At 42.4% G+C, this 21,984-nt stretch overlaps 1 long non-coding RNA gene across 1 annotated transcript in view; it reads left to right on the top strand.

The window, feature by feature from the left end:
• Window positions 1-21,512, top strand: part of LOC139075272 (uncharacterized) — a 59,764-nt gene extending 38,252 nt beyond the window's left edge. The window contains exons 2-3 of the long non-coding RNA XR_011525496.1: window positions 19,240-19,383; window positions 20,295-21,512. This is a non-coding gene — a long non-coding RNA (uncharacterized lncRNA). The remainder of the gene's footprint in view (window positions 1-19,239; window positions 19,384-20,294) is intronic.
• The last annotated feature ends 472 nt before the right edge of the window (window positions 21,513-21,984 follow it).

Genomic DNA, 21,984 nt, shown 5'->3' with positions numbered 1-21,984 from the left:
ATTGGAACTTTCCCACATTGCTGGTGGGAATGTAAAATGGTGTAGCCACTGTAGAAAAACAGTTTGGTGTTTCCTCTATAAGTTAAACATAGAATGACCATTTGACCCAGCAATTCCGCTCTCAAGTATATACCCAAAAGAACTGAAAATAGGAGTTCTAACAAAAACTTATACACCTATGTTTGTAGCAGCACTATTCACAACAGCCAAAAGGTGGAAACAACTCAAACGTTCCTCAACTAATGAATGGATAAACAAAATATGGTGTATCCATACAATGGAATATTATGCGGCTATAAAAAGGGATGAAGTTCTGATAAATGCTACAGCATGGATGAACCTTGAAAACATCATGCTAAATGAAAGAAGTGGAACACAAAAGGCCACATACTGTATAATTCCATTTATATGAAATACCCAGACTAGGCAAATCTGTAGAGACAGAAAGCAGAATAGTGGTTACCAACGACTGGGAGAGGGGAACAGGGAGTGACTCCTTAATGTGTACGCAGTTTCCTTTTGGTGTGACGAAAATTTTCTAGAACTAGATAGTGGTGATGGTTATACAACATTGTGAATGTACTAAATGCCGCTGAATTGTACACTTTAAAACGGTGAAAAAAATTGTACGAATTCCAGAAAAATAACTGGAAAGACAGATGCTAAAATGTTAATAGAGATTATTTTTGGGTAAGGGTAGGAGTGACTTTTTGCTCTGTCCTTTTTTTCTTTTTGTACGATATGATCATTTTACAATAAGCATGTTTTGTATTAATAATTAGAGTGAATAAAAGTCAGAATGAGCTGTTTTTGTTTTAGAAAACAAGATGCAAGGAAGAAAGGAAGGAGGGGGAGGGAGGGAGGAAGGACGGAGAGAGGGAGGGAGAGAAAGGAGAGATGGAAGGAGGAAGGGAGGACGGAAAAAAGGGAATCCTTGAACTATTCCTCTCCCTGTCTCTCCCATTTACTAAGGGCTGCAGGCTTTGCTGGAGGGGCTGAGAGCTGTAACGGTTTCTGGTTAGACACCAAGAAGGACCCTTTAGGTCATTAGGGGGGAGGTCACAGCGGACAGAACTCTTTACATGTCCTCTGGAAAGATCCGCAAGATACACTGTGTAAAAAGCCAGGTTCAGAACATAGTGCCTTGATAATTGTGAACACACACACACACACATTGCTAAAGAAAGTATATACTTACATTTGCAAATTCAAAGATCCTTTCTGCCAAAATGAATAAAAAACAGCAAAAATGGTTTTCCCTGAGGAAAGGAGCTGGGTAGCTGGGGACATGAGAGGGAGGGAGGGGACTGGCTTGTCCCTGGATGTGCTCACCTCTGCATCTTTTGAATCTGGTAACACGTACTTTCAAAGATATATACTTTTTTCCTGAGTACCTGCTTTAGGTCATAAAAACAAAGTTTCTGAAACGTAAGATAAATGATGCTTAGGTAAAATATAACACTTTTTTTTGTTTCTGTCCTAATTTGCATTCATCAAATTAACAACAGCCACTGCTTAACATAAATAAGGCAGGTATTCCTTAAAATGTTCAAACAACACAGTAATGTTTAAGGTAAACACAGAATATTCCTCCTAGCTTACTTTCAAAGGGAAAATACATTTATAGTAAAATGTATTTGTAAATAAAATAAAGTTATCAGGGAAATGGTCATTTGTTTGTTTACTTTTTTTCCTAAATTTTCTGTAATGACATCTATTATTTTATGTTCGAAAGGTCTGTAATTAACTGAGGTTTTCAGCATAAAGCCTGCCGATTTTAGGCAGCTGGTGAAGCAGTGCTGGCCTGACCTTGACCTCCAAACGGCCCTGGACCTTTCCCTCTGGCCCTGTTCTCTGCAGCCTCCTTGGCCCAGACCCTGGGCCCTGCCTGTCCCGCTGCCCTCAGATGGCCTGCCCCGCCTGCCAAGCCGTTCAACCAGGCCCCATCTTAGGCCTCCTTAGCCCTCAGGACTCGCTGGTGGAACTAGGGCATGGCAGAGGGCAGGGAGCTTCCGGGTTCCTCTCTAGGAGGGGTGAGGGGACTGTTTTGAAGGTATGTTTGTCTAACAAGCACACTGTTTTTGCTTTATTTTTTTTTTTATTTTTTTTTTTAGTTGCCTTTTTTTTTTTTTTTTTAAAGATTTTATTTTTTTCCTTTTTCTCCCCAAAGCCCTCCGGTACGTAGTTGTGTATTCTTTGTTGTGGGTTCCTCTAGTTGCGGCATGTGGGACGCTGCCTCAGCGTGGTCTGACGAGCAGTGCCATGTCCGCGCCCAGGATTCGAACCGATGAAACACTGGGCCGCCTGCAGCGGAGCGCGCGAACTTAACCACTTGGCCACGGGGCCAGCCCCTGTTTTTGCTTTAATAGTATGTAATAGACAAATTTTAAAAAGTTTCTAAAGAATGTTTAATTCATGTTAGGTTGAGCAAACATGAATTGTCCATCTTAAAGAAGGGGACACACAGCTGTTGGGGGAGACTGATGGAGATGGAGAAGTGAGCCAGCCCCGGGCCCCTCCTCCCTGGTCCCCCTGGTGTGGCCACCATGGGGTGACTTTGATGCTTGGCTGCCAGTCCCCACCTTGCAGAGGGAAGAGAGAAACAAAGATGCCTCCAGCCTCCCTGTCCACATATGTCGTTGGAAAACCTCCCTGGGCTGCCCGCATGGTCTGGGACTGAAAGTTCTGGGGAGTTCTCTCCTGGGACTTGTTTTCTGAGCCCTTCTCCTTCTTGGCTTCTCTGCTGTTCCCTGCACACTTCTGAGGTGATGCTAGGTCAGCCCAAAGTGGGCCAGTCAGAAAATTCCAAGATCTGCTGGTGGCTGCTCCAGCAAGGTCCTTACCACCCCTGGCTGACTCTTCCATTGCCTAACATTCCTTCATTTGGGAACTATCCTTTTGCATTATCAATTCTAAATTCCTATTTAAAAACCAACCAAAAGTTCATTTGCTCCTCTGAATTATAAAAATATATAATTGTGTTAAGTAGCAAAAAGTAGAACCTTGTCCACCCCACCCCACCCCCAAGTCACAAAACATCTGTATATGCAGTACCTAAAGAGAACCACTGCAATATTCTGGAGTATTTCTTTTAAGTCTTTAAAAATAAATCTCTGAGTCATTATTATTATTATTATTATTATTATTATTATTATTACTTTATATGGTTGTGATCATTCCATATATCAATTTTGATGCTTTTTTTTTTTTTGAGGAAGATTAGCCCTGAGCTAACTTCTGCCAATCCTCCTCTTTTGTTGCTGAGGAAGACTGGCCCTGAGCTAACATCCATGCCCATCTTCCTCTACTTTACATGTGGGATGCCTACCACAGCACGGCTTGCCGAGCGGTGCCATGTCCACACCGGGATCCCAGCAGGTGAACCCCAGGCCACCAACGCAGAATGGGCAAACTTAACCACTGCACCACTGGGCCGGCCCCAATTTTGATCTTTTTTAATAGAAACCATTTCAGCAGAAGCACTTTTTCATGTTGCTGTAAATTTTGGCTCTTCTGTGCTATTAGCTATGTAACCTGGGGCATGTTACTTGACCTTTCTGTGCCTCAGTTTCCTTACCTGCAAAATGGGGATAATACCAGTATTTACCTTACAGGGCTCCCGAAAGGATTCAGTGAGATAATGCAGGTAAAATGCAACAGCCCGATGCCATAAATGTTAGTAATTCATCTACTGTTAGCATAGACATGGTTGATTTTGCTTTTCAGCTAGCGTCAACAGTGTTACAATGAACACCTCTGCGTCTGGAACTTTGTCCATATTGAGGATTAATTCTTTAGGAGAAATTTCTGGAAATGGAATTACTGGACCAAAGAGTCTAAACCTTTTTAAAGTTCTTAATACAGATTGTTATTGACACTCCTGCCAGGAGAGGAAGAAGCCTGGTTTGGTTTACTATTTATTTCTGGCATCATTGAGATATAACGTCATGTAAGTTTCAGGTGTACAATGTGATGATTTGATACACGTATATATTGCAAAACGTTTGCTTCAATAAGGTGAGTTAACACATCCTTTACCTCGCATAATTACCATTTCGTTGTTTTATGGTTTTGAGTGTAAATCTGTCCTCTGCAGGACAGGACGTTGAGGCCGTCCTCCCCTACCCCAGCACACACGCCTTTAGTGGGCGTATGTTTAGAAGCCTTCAATCTCTGATCAAGCCTGCCTAGGAGTCTGATAAGACATCTTGGCATCCTACAGGGAACCTATTAGAATAACTGTAAGACCTCAGTTTCATTCTTTGTAAACCTGGGGCAAGGATTTCACCCAAGGTGTGGTGAGGCTTATCAATGACTAATGGCTGGAGCTGACTTTTGTCCTTATGTTCATAAAAGACCTTTGAATTGCCTGGCCACTTTTGAGTTTCTCAGGAAAAGTGATAACACTAGACCAAAGTTCGTGCCAGTTGGCCAGGCTGCCTTCCTCTAGCACCCACTAGGCTCGGGGGACAGAGGGGATGATCACAGTCCCATGAGTGTTGGGCCTGGTTCACCGGGGTTGGGGTCACTGGGGTAGGAGACATTTCCCCATTGATCCTCCCACACAGCACACCACAGGAAACATCCCCACACTTTGTTAATCTACCACCCTACCCCTGACACAACCGAAAGATGTAGGTTTTGACACACAGTAGACAGAGGACTTACAATGAGGTGAGGTGAGGCTCTGAGACGACGGACTGATCAAGACCATACTTGTCCCTCCCCACATCACCGCCCAGCCACCCACCAACACTTCCCAGAAAGACTGAATCAGAATCCCCTGTACCTGGGTCTGGGAATCTGCATTTTTCTCAAGCTCTCCAGAGGATTTTTATCATCTAGGAAGTATATGAAGGAAACATAGGGACCCATATATCCCAAGGATGTCTGCTCAGATCTTGCTGTGCTCAAAAACCTTCAAAGGCTCCCATCCTTCAGACCAAAGCCTCAGTTCTTGAGTGTGGCGTGCTAGACTTCACTTCACCTGCCCAGATCCTTCTACCACCTCTCCCCTCACTCACCACCCACTGTAGCTACTCAGGGCGGCTCCTGGTGCCTGAATTGCTGTGGGCCTTTCGGAGCATGCAACCTTGCTCTTGCTATGCTGTTAACTTGGTGAAGTCCTTCCCAACATTTAAGGCTCAGCTCCAATGCTCCTCCTCCAGGAGCCTCCCGTCATCCAGCCCCAGCCAGAGATGACTCCCTTTTTTCTGAGCTCCCGTAGATCCTTCTCATTTGCACCCTCATAAGGCTCTGGGCACATTCCACCTCACTTTATAGATGTTTGTTGGCCTCATCTCCCCCAAATAGTCTAGAAGCCTCTTAAGGGCAGTCCCCACATCTGGTTCATCTCTCTGTCCCCAGGGCCTGTGCAGGACTTCATGTCTCTTCAGGCAATTAGTTAAGTATGGCTGAAATGAATTAATGCCTGCCAACCAAGCCAAAGAGATATTGGTAGAAAAAATGAATTAAATAGAGATTGCTTTACTTCTTTCTTTCCAATCTGAGTTCCTTTTATTTCGTTTTCTTGCTTAATTGTCCAGACAAGAACCTCAACACAATGTTGAATAGAAACGGTGAGAGAAGACATACTTACGTTCTTCCTGTTTTGCGGGAAATCATTTGGTCTTACGTTATTAAGTATGATTCAGCTGTGGGTCTTTTGTACATGTGCATTATCAGCTGGAAGATATTCTCTTCTATTCCTGGTTTGTTGAGTATTTTTATCATGAAAGGATTTTTAATTTTGTCAAATTCTTTTTCCATATCCATCAAGATGATCATGTGGTTTTTGTCCATTATTCTATCAATATGGCATTTTACATTACTTGTTAATCCAACATTGCATTCCTAGGATAAATCCTATATGGTCATGGTATCTAATTCTTTTCATGTATTACTGGATTCTGTTTGCTACTATTTTGTTGAGGATTTTTACATCTGTATTAGTGAGAGATACTGGTCTGTAGTTTTCCTGTGATGCTTTGGTTTGGTCTGGAGATCAGAGTAAGACCAGATGAGATGAGAAGTATTCCTTCCTCTTCTATTTTTTGGAAGAAGTTTGTGAAGAAATGGTATTAATTCTTCGTTAAATGTTTGGTAAAATTCATCGGTGAAGCCATCTGGGTCTGGGCTTTTCTTAGTAGTTTTTTTTAGTCAATAATTCAATTTCTTTATTTGTTATAGATTTATTCAGATGTTCTATTTCTTCTTGAATCAGTTTTGATAGTTTGTGTCTTTCTAGGAATCTGTCCATTTCATGTATAGTATTATTCCCTTATAATCCTTTTTATTTCTGTAAGGATTATATTTATCTCTATAAAATTTACTATTATTATATTTATTTCTGTAAAATCATTATATTTCTGTAAGATCTGTAGTAATGTCCTCTTTTTCATTTCTGATTTTCATAGTTGGAGTCCTCTCTCTTTTTTTCTTGCTCAATCTAGCTAAAAGTTTGTCAATTTTGTTGATCTTTTCAAAGAACCAATTTTTTATTTTCTTGATTTTCTCTATTGTTTTCTGTTCTCTATTTCATTAATTTTAGCTCCAATATTTATTATTTCCTCTCTTTCACTTGCTTTAGGTTTAGTATGCTCTTCTTTTTCCAGCATATTGAGGTAGAAGTTTAGGTTATTGATCAGAGTTCTTTCTTCTTTTTTAATGTAGGTGTTTATAGCTATAAATTATCCTCTAAGCACTGCTTTAGCTGTAGCTCATAAATTTGGGTATGTTGTGTCTCATTTTCATTCATCTTAAAATGTTTCCTAATTTCCAGTGGAATTTTTCTTTAGCTCATTGGCTATATAGGAGTATTAATTTCCACATATTTGTGAGTTCCCCAAATTTCCTACTGTCATTGATTCCTAATTTCACTCCATTGTGATCAGAGAACACACTTCGTATGATTTCAATACTTTTAAATTTACTGAAGTTTGTGTTATGTCCTAGCAAATGGTCCATGTGCCCTAGAATAGAACGTGTATTCTACTTTTGTTGAGTGGAGTGTTCCACAGATACTTATTGGGTCTAGTGGTTCACTGCATTGTTCAAGACTTCTGTTACCTTGGTGATCGTCTGGGCTTTGTATAACTTTGTCTCTTCAGTGGATTGGAAAACAAATGCTTCTGTAAAGATTGATTTCATTGTCCTTTAGAGAATGGCTTTGGAATCCCAAATATCCAGTTTGACTGTCTACATGAACCTAATTCCTTATCATAAAACAAACTACACTTCTCTGAGCCCTTGGCTAATCTAGCATAGGAAATATTGGTTAAGGCCTGGAATGCAATTCTCAGTGAAGAAGGCCTCCCATACCTGATCCTCCTAGAAGCATGTGATTTCCAGAATAAGGTTCTAGACAAATCATCCCTGGATCTCCTTTTCAACCAAGTTAATGTTTCCTTTCTTCCCTTTCTCCCTCCCTCCCTCCATTCCTCTTTCCCTCCGTTACTTCCTTCTTCTTTCTTTTCCTTTCCTCTTTCTTCCTTCCTTTCTTCCTCCTTCTCATACTTCCACATACTTCCAACCATATATTTATATTTCTTTCTCCCCTTCATTCCATTTATCCATTTATCCTTTCTTCCTTCCTTTCTGCTTTCATTCAACTATTCATCCTACTTTCCATCCAAACATCCATCTATCCATCCTTCTTTATCTCTACCTATCTACTCACCTTTCCTTACCTTCTTCCTTCTCTCACTGCCTCTCTTCACTTCTTCCTCCCTCCCATATATCTACTCATCCATTCACTTTTAGCATCTTAGCACCAGACGGGGCTCAAACTACCTGAAATGGCTGAGCTCAAAGCAAGTCTTGTAGGAAAAATTTTGTGGTAAGGAATTGGAGTGAAGAACCCTGATTTCTAATGCTCATTTCTCTTCTAGGAACCTAGTGTGAGCAATGGTGCTCGCAAACTTTTATAGAGTGCCTGTTGTGAGCCAGGCATAGTGCCTGCAACAGGGGGTGAAATAGATTAGGTCACCACTCTCAAGGATAGAGAATAACAATACAGCCTGAAAGAATCACAGTATAGTGGACCATAAGGCCAAGGAGGGGGACTTTCCCAGTTGGAGGCGGTTGGAGAGGGTTTCCTGGAAAAGTAGATACTTGGTTGGGCCTTGAAGGATGAGTACTTCTTGTGAGGATCAAATGAGATAGTAGCATGTGAGATTGTTTGTAAAATGTAAAAATGTTACAGAGAGAGAGAGTGATCTTTATTATTAAGATATTATGATGCCAGAAACCATTTAGACTGATAACAACTAGCCAGCCTAGGAAAGGCGTTTGTCAGAAATGCTAGCAAATTCCCATGCAGGTTTTTCTTTTTTTAAAGATTTTATTTTTCCTTTTTCTCCCCAAAGCTCCCTGGTACATAGTTGTGTATTTTTAGTTGTGGGTCCTTCTAGTTGTGGCATTCAGGACGCCACCTCAGCATGGCTTGATGAGCGGTGCCATGTCCGTCCCCAGGATCCGAACTGGCAAAAGCCTGGGCCGCCAAAGCAGAGTGCGGGAACTTAACCACTCGGCCACAGGGCCAGCCCCTCCCGTGCAGTTTTTAAGACTTTAAGACAAGTTTGCTAGGGTTGGACTCAGTCATTCACGGAGTAGTGAGGCAGGTACAGGAGTATTTCAGAGCTTGGGCTTTGGTATCAGACCCACCTGGGGCCAAGCCCTGCCACTTGCTATCCATGTGCCCATCTGTGGAACGGGGATGATAAGAGAAGAAGACTAAGTGAAATGTTTGTGTTGGGGTTGGTGGCTCATGTTGAGTGCTCTATAAATGCCAGCTACCCATGCTTAAGGGGAAAGGACTCAAAGGTCCTCTGGCTCAAGCTGTTGTGAATTCATGTTTTCCTCCTGAAAAGGTGTTTTTCATTTTTGTTCTTATGGCTGTTGTTTTTTATCTGTCACCAAATAACCAAATATGTAACCTGGGAGAATTTAGCTGGTTTTTCTTGGCCCTTACCTTCCTTTTCAGCAAAATCTCTTCAGGTTGTCGTGACAAAAGCAAGATCTATCAAGGGAAAGATCTTTGAAAATTGTGACATCCAAGCCTAAACCACAAGGATGTTTGCTTCAGTATTGTTTACCACGGGGAGGTGGAGAACTGGAAATAGCAGAGATGTCCCAGGAGAGCGACTGTTGAAATAAATCATGAGACTTCCTTCAGTAGGACTGTAAACAATGAAGAACACAGGCCCATGAGAACCAAGATCTTTTCCTCCTGTTGAATGATAAATCCCTCAGCACCCAAAACAACGTCCGTCATATAAAAGCGTTTGGTATTTATCGAAGTTATGAATGAATACATTCAAGGAGCATCCTTGAGGAAGGCCATCGGACTATGGGTTTGCTACATGGTCTATACCCGTGGAGAAGAAGAGCTAGCGGTGGTTTTTGAGAGGTTGTGTAGGGGGAGCTGGAAAGTCAGAGTATAGAGAGAACAAAGCCATCAAGAGGGACGTTTGAGGGTGTTTGCTGGATGGTGAGCAAGATAACTCTCTCCTCCATGGCCCACAAAGTCTTCAGTAAAATATACAGTGCGTGGCAGTGCTTTGGGCATTGGACGTGTTTTTGAAGGGTGGAATGAAATAGAGAGTGGCCTCAATCAGAGAATACCAGTGGGTCTCCAGTCACATCTGAGTATCATAATATAGAAGAAAATGTAATGACGTGGAAGGATGTTCACCATATATTGTTAAAGAAAGCATTTGGGTGCAGGAGGGAATGTGCAATTGCAATCCCATTTTGGTTAAAATAGTGAAACGTCTGCTCGTGTCAGAATGGTGAGATTAGAAATATATTTTTTCTTTCTGATTATTCACACTTTATATTTTCTTTAACGAACATGTCCTGCTTGTGAAATTGAAAATAACGTGATATGTTCAGTGAGCTTGAGCTGTCTTGACTGTGTTTGACTGGCTGGTAAATAAACTGAGCTGGAGGTGAAGTGACACTGTCAAGGTCAAGCAAGACTGAGTGGCCCCTCGATTCCTGGCCAGTTCAGTGACCTTTCCACTTGACTGGAAGGAACTGCCTCCCTCGTAGTGTTTTGAGTGCTTTGATACACAGCACCTGAAAGATCTGACAGACCAGATCATTCCCTTTCCCATTCACGCCCTTTTGCTAGATACCAGGAAAAAATCATTGTCCAGAAGACTGTCAGAGCTATAAGTGCATTCCTTCTTCTCCCATTTCAAAGCACACTCACTAGGGGGTTCTTTGCACTTCAGGTCAGTAACATGACCCTCGAGTTCCTCTGGGCAGAGAATCACGTCAGCAGGATGGGCTGTGAAGCCTCCCGCAGATTAAGCCGCTTATAATCTGTGACTCATATCTGCAGATAACCATTTTCTATAAAGGTGTTTGTTGAGTGAGAGGGACACACAGAGACTGAGACATACGGGCAACCAGGAAACATACCTGGAAGCATAAACTTACAACCCTGGAAATGAAAGGGCCCTTCGAGGTCACCTGGTCATCGCTGGATGATCGGGAAACTGAGGCTTGAGTTGCATAGGCTGACAGTACAGCCAGGGCCAGAAGCCAGAAGGTTTTTGCTTCCTAAACATCTCTCCATGCCATCCTTTCCTGCTCCTCCTCCCACCCCAGTCCACAGGGATACCTCAGCTCCTCCCCAGCTGAACTTCCTCTGACCCAGGCTCTGTCACAGAGGGCCCTGTGAACCATGCTGAGGAATTTGGACTTTAATCTGAGGCAATAGGATACATGGAAGAATTTGAGTCAGGAGAGCAATGAGGTCAGATCTGGATCTCAGGAGGCCGCTGAAACCCTCTGACTGCTATGTATAGAATGGACCCAAGCAGGTTAGAGTGGACGCACAGAGACCAGTGAGGAGGCTGCTGCAGCTCCAGGTGAGAGGCGATGGCAGCCTGGACCAAAGCCGGGCCCATGGAGGTGGAGAAAAGTGGGTGGTCTCCCTGACTCCTTCAAGCCCTCACTGATCACCTCCTTTGGCATTCATAGTCAGTATCACCCAATTTCATACCTGGTGATGGGCTTATATCTGTTAGGATTCTTTTAGGTGTGATTGCACAGAAACCTGGCTCAAACTAGCTCAAGCTCAACCCTGTTGAGCAGTGTCAGGCTCGTGGTAGGTGTTCAGTAAATGATGAATGAATAAATGAAGATGTGAATGGCTCCCGACTCCTGGACCATTGTTCCTTCTACTACACATTAGGCAATACTGACTTAAGCCTCAATTCCATAACCCTAAATACTCTAAAGGCCGTCTATTCTGGACTTGGACCCAACTCGGAAATCCCTTCCACAGCATGCCTGACAGATATCCATTTGGCCTGGCTTTGGAATTCTTCTGGGACAGGATTCTCACCACTTCAAAAACCAATCAATATTTTTTTAAAAACCAACCAAATAGATAATGCATTTTTAAAATCAGCTTTATTGAAGTATAATTTACATGCAATAAATGCACCAACTTCAGTATAAAATTCAGTGACTTTGAGAAGCATGTACAGTTATGCAACCACCGCCACAATACAGTTTAGAACATTCCCATCATGCCAGAAAAGTGTGTTTGTCCGCCCTTGTACTCAACCTGCCCTCCCCACTCCTGGTCTCCACTTCCTGTCACTATAATTTTGTCTTTTCTAGAATTTTGTTTCAATGGAATTTAAACACTGTTCAGTCTTTTGAGTCTGGCGTATTTCTCTTAGCATGATGCATTTGAGATTCATCTATGTTGTTTCCTCTGTCACTAGTCTGTTCCTTTTTATTGCTGAATAGTATTCCATTGAATGGATATTACCACAGTTTGTTTATTCATTCACCATTTGTTTATTTGTTCAATTTGTTTATTCAACCCAACATTTGGGGGTTTTTTTTTTCCAGTTTTCGGCTATTGTTAACAAAGCTACTATGATAAATCAAAAATGCATCGTTGTATGGACATATTTTTAAAATTTCTTTTGTATATATTCCTAGAATGGAATTTCTGGGTCATATGGAAAGTGTATGTTTAACTTTTTAAAAAACTGCCAAACTCTTTTCCAAAGTGTTATCATTTTGTATTTGTATCATCCTGCATTCCTGTCAATATCGTATGAGAGTTCCGGGTGCTCCACATTGCCACGAACACTTGGTATGGTCAGTTTTTAAATTTTAGACACATAGGAAATGTGTAGTGGCATTACGTTGTGACTGTCATTTCTGTTTCCCTAATGACTAATGATACAGAGCATGTTCCATGTGCATATTCACTATTTATATAAAATAGATATCATTTTAAAGCAATGCTTTCTGCTGTTAGAAATCTCCAAGCTCTATTGGTTCAAATGAAGTTAACAAATACTTATTGATCATTTCTTCTGTGTCATTTACTGTGAAGTCTGATGTACCTAAGATTAAGACCCAGTCCCTGGCCTTGATTTGCTTAGTTTCACGGTGAGACAAGGATACTTAGAAGAGAAAAATTTCTCACGCAAGGTGTCAGTGCATTAATAGAGGTAAGCCCAGGATACAGAGAAGACATTCTCTCCAGCCAGGGGTGATGGTGGGGTGGGGGAGTGAGGGTGTGGAGCGGGGGGGGTCAAAGGAACTTCTACCCTAGCTCTGAACTCTATCATCACAGAGATACAGGCATATTGTCACTCATTCATCACACACTCCTTGAGCACCTCTGTGGACCAGACACTGTGCTGGCTCAGGGGATGGCCACGAACCAGACAGACATGGTCCCTGTCTCAAGGATCTTACAGAGTGAGGGAGTAAGTTTACTTCCTTTCCTCATGGCAACTTATATCAAAAATATATATCTACCTATCAAAGAATTGCTAAGTGATTAGAAAACATCAAAACAGATAGATTTACTCTAGTTGTATATGTTATATAACTTTACATTGATGCTTCATTAAGAGGTCTTTCATTTAAGGTACATATATCTATTGAGCATTTGGTTCTTTCACATGGGTTACCTCCCTGGGTCCACATGATCAACGAGAGAGATTAGGATTGCTACTATCTTTGAAACTAAGAGACAGAGAGCTGGAAAACTGGCCCAAAGTCACTCAAAAAGTAGAACAAGTCTTTGAACCCAAATCTTGGGACTTTAAATCCAAATACTGTTTTGAATAGTATCTGAGAACTTGGCACATTTTTAGAAGAATTTCAGGACTAGTGTACTAACTATAATGAGTTGAAATTAAGGTCCAAGGGATTATGGTTTGGGTTATTTTCCAGAATTTTCCAAATATCTATCCAAATCCCACATTTAGCCCGGGAGGTCACTGAGATGCAGAGGGAATGGCCATATAGTGAGTCAGAACCCAGGTCCACCCTGTTGTTTTGTGAGAGTGCTGCCTCTCGCTGCTCCCTAGCGCGCGTGGTCTGTCTCCATTTATTTAGTCCACAAACATCTGGTGCAGTCTGCACCGCTGTGGGCAAAGGAGTGAGCGATGACGGGGAGAGAGACTCAAGAGACCTGGGTTCAAATCACAGCTCTGCCACTTCCAAGCTGAATGACTCTGGAAAGTAACTTAACCTCTCCAGTCTCGGTTTTCTCATCTGGGAAACGGGGATCACGACAGCACTGACATCGCAGAGTTGCTGAGAAGTGTCAAAGAGCAAATGCACGGAAAGCCCCCATCTTGAGTTCTGGATTTTGCTATTTGTTGAATAAATGGAGGAATGTAAATAGCTCCCGGCTGGGCTCATAATAGCACTGGATAAATTACACCATGGCCAGTTTTTCTACTTACTAATTGCACTAAAGCTATTTTTTATGAAAATCGAATTAAAGGAAATTTTAGTAGAGAACATCGTCACTAAAATCAAAACACAAATACACTGTTTCATTTCTCCATGTTTTCTTCAAAACTTCATCCCCATTTTTATTGCATTAAAGTGATATATTATTAAGAAGCTGACAACACTAAAGAAATCCTAAAAGTATATTTTTATATAAAACCTGCCACCCAAATACACTAACAGTTTTCATTTTTTCACATTGCTTTTCAACTTTTATTCAGAAATTTTTACTTCATTGGAATCAGAATGGCTCTTTTTGTGTCACTGTTTTTTTTTTTAACATTGCATTATTTAATTTTTACTTTGTGGTTTTTTTTTTTTTTTTTGAGGAAGATTGGCCCTGAGTTAACATTTGTGCCCATCTTCCTCTATTTTATATGTGGGATGCTGCCACAGCATGGCTTGACAAGGAGTGTGTTAGGTCCACACCGGGGATCTGAACCAGGGAACCCCCGGCCAAAACAGAGCCCAGGAACTTAACCACTAGGCACCGGGCCCACCCCTCAAATTTTTTAATAAATAAAGTTGTTCATGAATTTATGCTTGTGATTGGTAATGGTTCCATGCTATTCTACCCAGTAGAGTCCTTCCAGTAACTTATAGAAACTCCATCCCTGCAGGAAATTATATCATATTATCATATTGTATCTTCTTATATTCCACAAAATCACTAAATGTTTACTGTGTAATATGTGAGCATCACCACAATTCTATAGGGTAAGTATTAAAGTTATCCCACTTTACAGATGAGGAAACTGAGGTTCAGATTATTTTAAAAATTTGCCAAAATTCATACAGCTAGTGTTTCAGTTATCTCTTGCTGTGTAACAAATTGCCCCCAAATGTAAAGGCTTAAGGCAACCAGCACCACTTATTTGTTCATGATTCTGCAATATGGTCCGGGCCTGGTGCATTTGGCTCATCTCTGCTCCACATGGTGCTGACTGAGGCAGCTTCAAGGGGGCTGGAAGTTCCAAGATGGGTTTATTCAGACACTGGTGCCTCAGCAGGGGAGGCTGAAATAGCTGGAGCCAGCTGGTTACTCTCTTTGCGGTCTTGCATCCTCCAGGGCCTCCTTCTTTCCACGTGGTCTATCTAGCAGGTTAGCTGGTCTTCACGTGGTGGCTGGCTTCCTAGAGAGCGAAAGCAGAAGCTCCCAGCTGTCCCAAGCCCTAGCCCAGAACAGGCACGGCGTCCTTCCGGTTGCATTCTCTTGGTCAAAGCAAGTCACAAGGCCAGTCCGGAGTCAAGGGGAGGCAAACAGATCCCACCTTTGATGCTCGGGGGAGCAGCACACACGAGGCTGGGCGGGACTGCCGCCGCCATCTTGATAGTGACAGCGCTGAGCTTCGAGCCTGGCTCCAGGCTCCAGCCCCATTCCACGGCAATCAATGTTCTGCCTGGCTAGCTTTTTCTCTTCCTTTCACTCATTTTTAGGTTGAATTCCCAGGAACAGGGAGACCCAGTCAAAGGGCAGGCACATTGCTGGGCTCTATGCTGAGACTAGGCGCGCCTGCAGAGCAAACGGATCTCGTGAGCTTCTTAAGCACATTGCTTCAGCCTCCTCCTTCTCTTCACAAAGGAGACCCAGGTTTAATTTTGTTCATGCTATTGTTGCACCCACTTTAACGGAGGAAATCTTGGCTCCTGCTATGGAGAACCTCCTCGGGACTCCTGGGCCACGGTAAAGTCAGCAGAGTCGTGATCAGCTGCTCCCAAGCTCTGCAGGATAGTGTTCCCCTGGGGCAGGGGCATGTGGGGAAAGTAATTTGCTGACCTTGACTCTTTGAAGAACTTGGGGTGTAGCGGAAAGAACATGGCTTATCCTTGTCAGAGTTTACTCCCCCTTCTGAAGGGTGACCAGGTGTCCTTGTTTGCTGTGTCCCATGTTCTGTCCAGTTTAGAATTTGTCTGGGGAAAAACCCTCCCAATTTGGATAGTAAGTTATATGCTTACCCTACCTGCCACAGAAACTTGGCTAAGTCCTTTCTCCTCCCTGAGCCTCTGCTTCATCTGTACAACAGGCCTGGCTACCACGTCACAGAGATGTGGATCACTGTTCATTTAATAGCATCCTTCCTTGTGGCAGGAACCATCCTAGATTCTGGGGGACACTGTGAGTAATAGGACAGTTCCAGCTCTCCTGCCTTGCTTGTCTTACAAGTAAACAAGGAAGATAATTACAGAGATTTAATTTAGATCAGATAGTCAGGGAGGGCCTCTCTGAGAAGGTGAGATTTGGGCTAAGGCATGAAGAAGGAGAGTAGGGCACAGGGGGAGCTGAGGGAAGAGCATTCCTGGTCAAGGGAACAGCAAATGCAAAGGCCCTGAGGCAGGAGCTAACTCATTACAAGGAATAGAAGGGAGCTTATGAGTTGGGCCATGCTCTGTAAACTGTGAATAGTCCCAACAGTAATTATTCTACTAGAGCATTTTAAAATACTGTCACATCCTTTATCTTAAATGATCCTCATAATATTTAAAAGGTTGGAGAGGTGGGGCAGAGGAATATTAATCATGCTTTATGGAACAAAATATTCTTATGAATTGTCTTTGCATATTTTTCTGAAATGATCCCACTATACTTCTATGTTCAAATTTAATTTCATGTATTACCATTATCTTTTTTTTTTTTTAGAGATTGGCACCTGAGCTAACAACTGTTGCCAATCTTCTTCTTTTTTTTTTTTTTAATTGCTTTTTCCCTCTACTTCCCCCCAGTACGTAGCTGTATATTTTAGTTGTGGGTCCTTCTAGTTGTGGCATGTGGGATGCTGCCTCAGCATGGCCTGATGAGCCGTGCCATGTCCGCGCCCAGGATCCGAACCAGCAAAACCCTGGGCCGCCAAGGCAGAGTGCGTGAACTTAACCACTCAGCCATGGGGCTGGCCCCATCACTGTTATCTTTTATTGCTTTTGATGATGGGAATCTTTTGGGAACCAGAGACATCTTTATACATCTCTTTCCTTTATGATACTTAATTCTATGTTGAGTCCTCAAGTGCGCAGCTTTGGCACCTAAATGCGTAAGAAGTATTGGTCTGTAGCTTTCTTTTCTTGTGTTGTCTTTGTTCGGTTTTGGTATCAGAGTAACACAGCCCTCACAGAATTAGTTGAGAAGTGCTCCTTCCTGTCCTATATTTTGGAAGACTTTGTGAAGAGTTGGTATGGATTCCTCTTTGGTAGAATCACCAAGGGAACCATCTGGGCCAAGGCTTTTCTGTGTGGGTAACTTTCTGCTTACTAATTCAATCTCTTTACTTGCTTCGGGTCTCCTCAGATGTTCTATTTCTTGAATTGATTTGGTTTGAATAGTTTGTGTCTTTCCAGGAAATGGGCTGTTTCACCTGAGTTGTCTCATCTGTTGGCATGCAGTTGTTCATAGTCTTCCCTTATAATCCTTTTTGTTTCTGTAAGTTTGGAAGTAATGTCCCCTCTTTCATTTCTTATCTTAGTAATTTGAATCTTCTCTCTTTCTTTCTTGGTCAGTCTAGCTAAAGGTTTGTCCATTTTGTTGATCTTTTCAGAGAACCAACTGTTGGTTTTGTTGATTTTCTCTATTGTTCTTCTATTTTGTTAATTTTGGCTCTGATCTTTGGTATTTCCTTTCTGCTGCTTGCTTTAGGCTGAGTTTGCTCTTTTTCCAGTGCCTTAAGGTGGAGGGTTAGATTATTGATTTGAGATCTTCTTTTTTATTATAGGCATTTAGCGCTATAAATTTCCCTCTCCCATGTGTACTGTTGTTTAACTGCGGGAGTCTGGGGTGCCATCGCACCCTCCCCACCCACCCTGAAGAGGCTGGAGTGAAATAACCAGGCCTGGAGTCATGGAGCCTTCACTTGCTGGGTGAGCTTGGCTAAGTCCCTGCCCCTCTTGGGTCTTAGTTGTTTCTTATATTTAAAATGAAGGGACTTGGGGCCAGCCCAGTGGTGCAGCGGTTAAATGCGCACGTTCCGCTTCAGTGGCTGAGGGTTCACTGGTTTGGATCCTGGATGCTGACATGGCACCACTTGGCAAGCCATGCTGTGGTAGGCGTCCCACATATAAGGTGGAGGAAGATGGGCACAGATGTTAGCTCAGGGCCAGTCTTCCTCAGCAAAAAGAGGAGGAAGAGGAGGATTGGCAGATATTAGCTCAGGGCTAATCTTCCTAAAAGAAAAATTAATAAAATAAAATGAAGGGGCTGGACCACAGCACAGGCTCACATCTGACTCGTCTCTGTATCCCTTTGGACTGGATGTAGCTTGTTTCTGCTGCTCAGCATCTCTTCCTCTCCCTCTGGCAAACTTACCTGATTTCCATTTGTGGAGAGACCTCTCCCTCATATTATATCTAGACCGTTTTTTTGTGCCGTGGACCCCTCTGGCAGTCTGTAGAAGCCTATGGACCCCTCTCAGATCAATGTATTTTAAATGCATAATATCAAATATATATGACTTAAGAGAAGTCAGTTATATTTAAATAGTCATCAAATGATTAGACAAATTTATGCTATAGTAATGTATGTATACTTCTTTATTAACATATTAAATAACAAGATCCAGTTGGTCAAATAACTACCATAATTTCAAAATAGTGATGAACATAAATGATATTTTAAGATATCTGTGACAACTGTGATGTGATATTGAAATATCTGTGATTTCTGTTGGTGACAAAGTTCTGGGTTTTTTTTTAATACTACTATGCCTTGTTTGCTACGTTCACCATAGAAGGAAATGCTAAGTGTCAGTTGGAAGTTAGTGAAAAGAGAGATATAATTGTTTCCCATTCAAATTAATGATCCCTTGTTGAGAAACCTTGGTTTTGGGGGTTTCTATGAAACAGCTTGACTCCTGGATTCAGAGGTGGGCGTGTAACCCAGTACTGGCCATCAGAGCAGGCACTGGCCCAGGGATGGGCACTTGAGCCAAACTGATCCAATCAGCGAATCCTGGACTTTTATTGGACACGCGGCACCATTCTTCCTGCTGGACTTGCTGAGTGGATCGGGTTTAGACCCTGTGTATACTACCTTGCCATCACCAGGAGAGAACCTGCCTCAGAATGGAGCTGACACAGAGGAAAGCAGAGCTGAGAAATGAACATCCACACCTTCCTCGCAACATTCCTCCTTTTAGTGTGTTAATTATGGAAGCCAATACATTATCTGTTTAAGCCAGTTTGAGTAGGGTTTTCTGTTCATTGCAACCAAAGCAGTCACAACTAATATAGTCCCACACAGCTTAGCAGAATGCCTGGCACAAAATAGTTTGCTCCTGAAGGAATGATGAATGAATTTCAAACAATGGGGAACATGATTAATATTATTTACTAAACTCACATATGCAGATGTGGCTTGATTGGGTATTAAAAGATGAAGGGTATACCTAAAGTAAGCATTCCATAGGCTTTTGTTGGTTGAATGAATAAAGGAGCTCATCCATTGTCATGATTTTCTATCCCCAGCTTTGCACACTCTTCAGTGATAAAACCAGGACCATATAACCACCTGGAGAGCACATGTCTAGAATCATGATGTACCAACAGTAACAAATCAAGTCCATGGCACACTTACACCAGGAAGATGGTGCAGCAATTTAAAGGAATAAGGTAGAGCCATATGTACTGGTATGGAAAGACCTCCAAGACACGTTAAGCAGGAAACTACAAAACAGCAATTACAGGAAGATTCCATTTTCATTAAAAACAAAGTCTCCAAAATAAAACTTTGAGTTTCTCTATGAACATAATGAGTATGTAGATCAAAGAAAAAAGTCTGGAAGGCCACTCATGCAACACTAACAGTGGGCACCTCTGGGGAGGGAGTGGTATTGCATAGTGGTGGGCACAGAAACTTGTCCTTTCTCTATATTGTTTACCTTTTTTTTTTTGGTGAGGAAGATTTGCCCTGAGGTAACATCCATTGCTAATCTTCCTCTTTTTTTTCTTTTTTCTTGAGGAAGATTAGCCCTGAGCTAACATCTGTGTTAATCCTCCTCTATTTCGTATGTGGGATGCCTCCACAGCATGGCTGATGAGTGGAGTAAGTCCACACCTGGGATCTGAACCCACAAACCCGGGCTGCTGAAGTGGAGCATGTGGAACTTTAACCACTCAGCCATTTTTTATACAAGGATAAAATAATTATGTGTCACTTGTGTAATTTAAAATAATTTATAATGAGGGCCTGGCCCTGTGGCCAAGTGGTTAAAGTTCTGCACGCTCCACTTTGGTGGCCTGGGTTTGTGGGTTCGGATCCTGGGTGCGGACCTACTCGACTCACCAACCACACTGTGGAGGTGTCTCACATACAAAAAATAGAGGCAGATTGGCACAGATGTTAGCTCAGAGCTAATCTTCCTCAAGCAGAGAAAGAAATAAAAAGAAGAGGCTTGGCAATGGACGTTAGCTCAGGGCGAATCTTCCTCAGCACACACACACAAATTTATAATGAAAAAATAATAAAACAACTGCGACAGAAGGTCAAGCATTCCTTTCAACCTGTATTTTCTTCCCCTGAGGTGCCTGTCAATATTCTCAGGGAAGCTGAAGAGGGCTACGTCCATGATGCTGTGCCCATGATGCCATGCTGTGCCTGTGATGCTGTGCCTGTGATGCTGTGCCTTGACACTGTGTTGCGCCCATGATGCTGTGCCCATGATGCCGTGTTGTGCCCATGATGCTGTGCTCATGATGCCATGCTGCGCCTGTGATGCTGTGCCCATGATGCTGTGTTGTGTCCATGATGCTGTGCCTGTGATGCTGTGCCCATGATGCCATGCTGCGCCCATGATGCCATGCTGTGCCCTCTATACCTTGCCGTGCCTGAGAGGCCATGCCCTTTCCCTGAGATTCTGCAGTTCTGGCTGCTCCAGGAGCCAAGGAGATTCCACCCCATATAAAATGCTCCTGGGGTGGCCTACTGACCTGGATTCTCGTCTCCGTATCCTGACTCCAACTGCCTCTGCTGCCAAACTACACATGGCCCAGATGATTTCTCCCGCAAATGGAAGAGGGAATCAGAGCATCTCACAGTCAGGGCAGAGGCCCCGGGGGAGACGCCCATCCGAGGCATGTTTGGGATGACTGATCCCGTCCAAGCCCATGGTTGCGCAGACTGGAAATCTGACTCTCAGAGTGGAGAAGAGATTTGTCCGAATGTGAGTTCAGTGCCAGAGTGAGACTCCAACTTGATTCCCAGTTTAGAGCTCACTTTAGGAGGGGGTTCCCAAAAGTTCCTTCATCTTAGCTACCCCTTTATGTTGAGATCCTGGGTCTCCAAAATGTCCCGATTACAATGCATATCTATTACTTAAATAACACCCAGTAACGTAGTTTAGCGCCCAGTAACATAGTTTATCAGAGGAGCTGGTTTTTAGTATAGAAAGCAGATAGCAAGTTACACTTTATTTTATTTATTACAGAAACAGAATTTTAGGGCCTGGCTCCGTGGCCAAGTGGCTAAAGTTCTGCGCACTCCGCATCGGTGGCCCAGGTTCGCTGGTTGGGATCCCGGGTGTGAAACCTACTCCACTCATTAGCCAGGTTTGGAGGTGTCCCACATACAAAATAGAGGAAGATTGGCACAGATGTTAGCTCAGGGCTGGTCTTCCTCAAGCAAAAAAAGAGAGGAGGATTGGCAATGGAGGATAGCTCAGGGCAAAACTTCCTCAGCAAAAAAAAAAAAATTGTAACAACTCCGATGAAAATATTAAAACAAATTATTTCTGCCATCCTAATTGTGTTTCTTTTGTTCACATTTCTTATGTCGCTCTAACATACATACTTTACATGTACATTTGTGCATAAGCTATAATCATTTTGTAAACATTTTTATAAACTTGTTTCATTTAATATCATACATGTTTCCCTGGACATTTTCCATGTAGCCTTCTACTTTCTGCAGAGTATTGCATCAAGAAAGTAAACCATTATTTACATAACTACATCTTCATTGTTCTTAAATTATAAAATGTTTCAAACATACAGAAAAGCTCAGGGAAAAATACACTACACAGATTCAACAAATCCTGATAATTTAAAAATATTTTTGAGATTAAGAAATAAATAAAACATTACAGGTACAGTGGGAGCTCTCTTCTCTACAATGTGCTCTAACCTCCGCAGGACAAGCTGCATAACTTGCAAGCCCCAGTGCAAAATGAAAATGCAGGCACCCTTATTCAAAAATCATTACGAATTTCAAGATGG

This window comes from Equus przewalskii, chromosome 13 (assembly GCF_037783145.1).
Source record: "Equus przewalskii isolate Varuska chromosome 13, EquPr2, whole genome shotgun sequence".
Taxonomy (NCBI): domain Eukaryota; kingdom Metazoa; phylum Chordata; class Mammalia; order Perissodactyla; family Equidae; genus Equus; species Equus przewalskii.
Note: the sequence above shows the minus strand (reverse complement) of the source record. Positions and strands in the feature narration are given on the sequence as shown.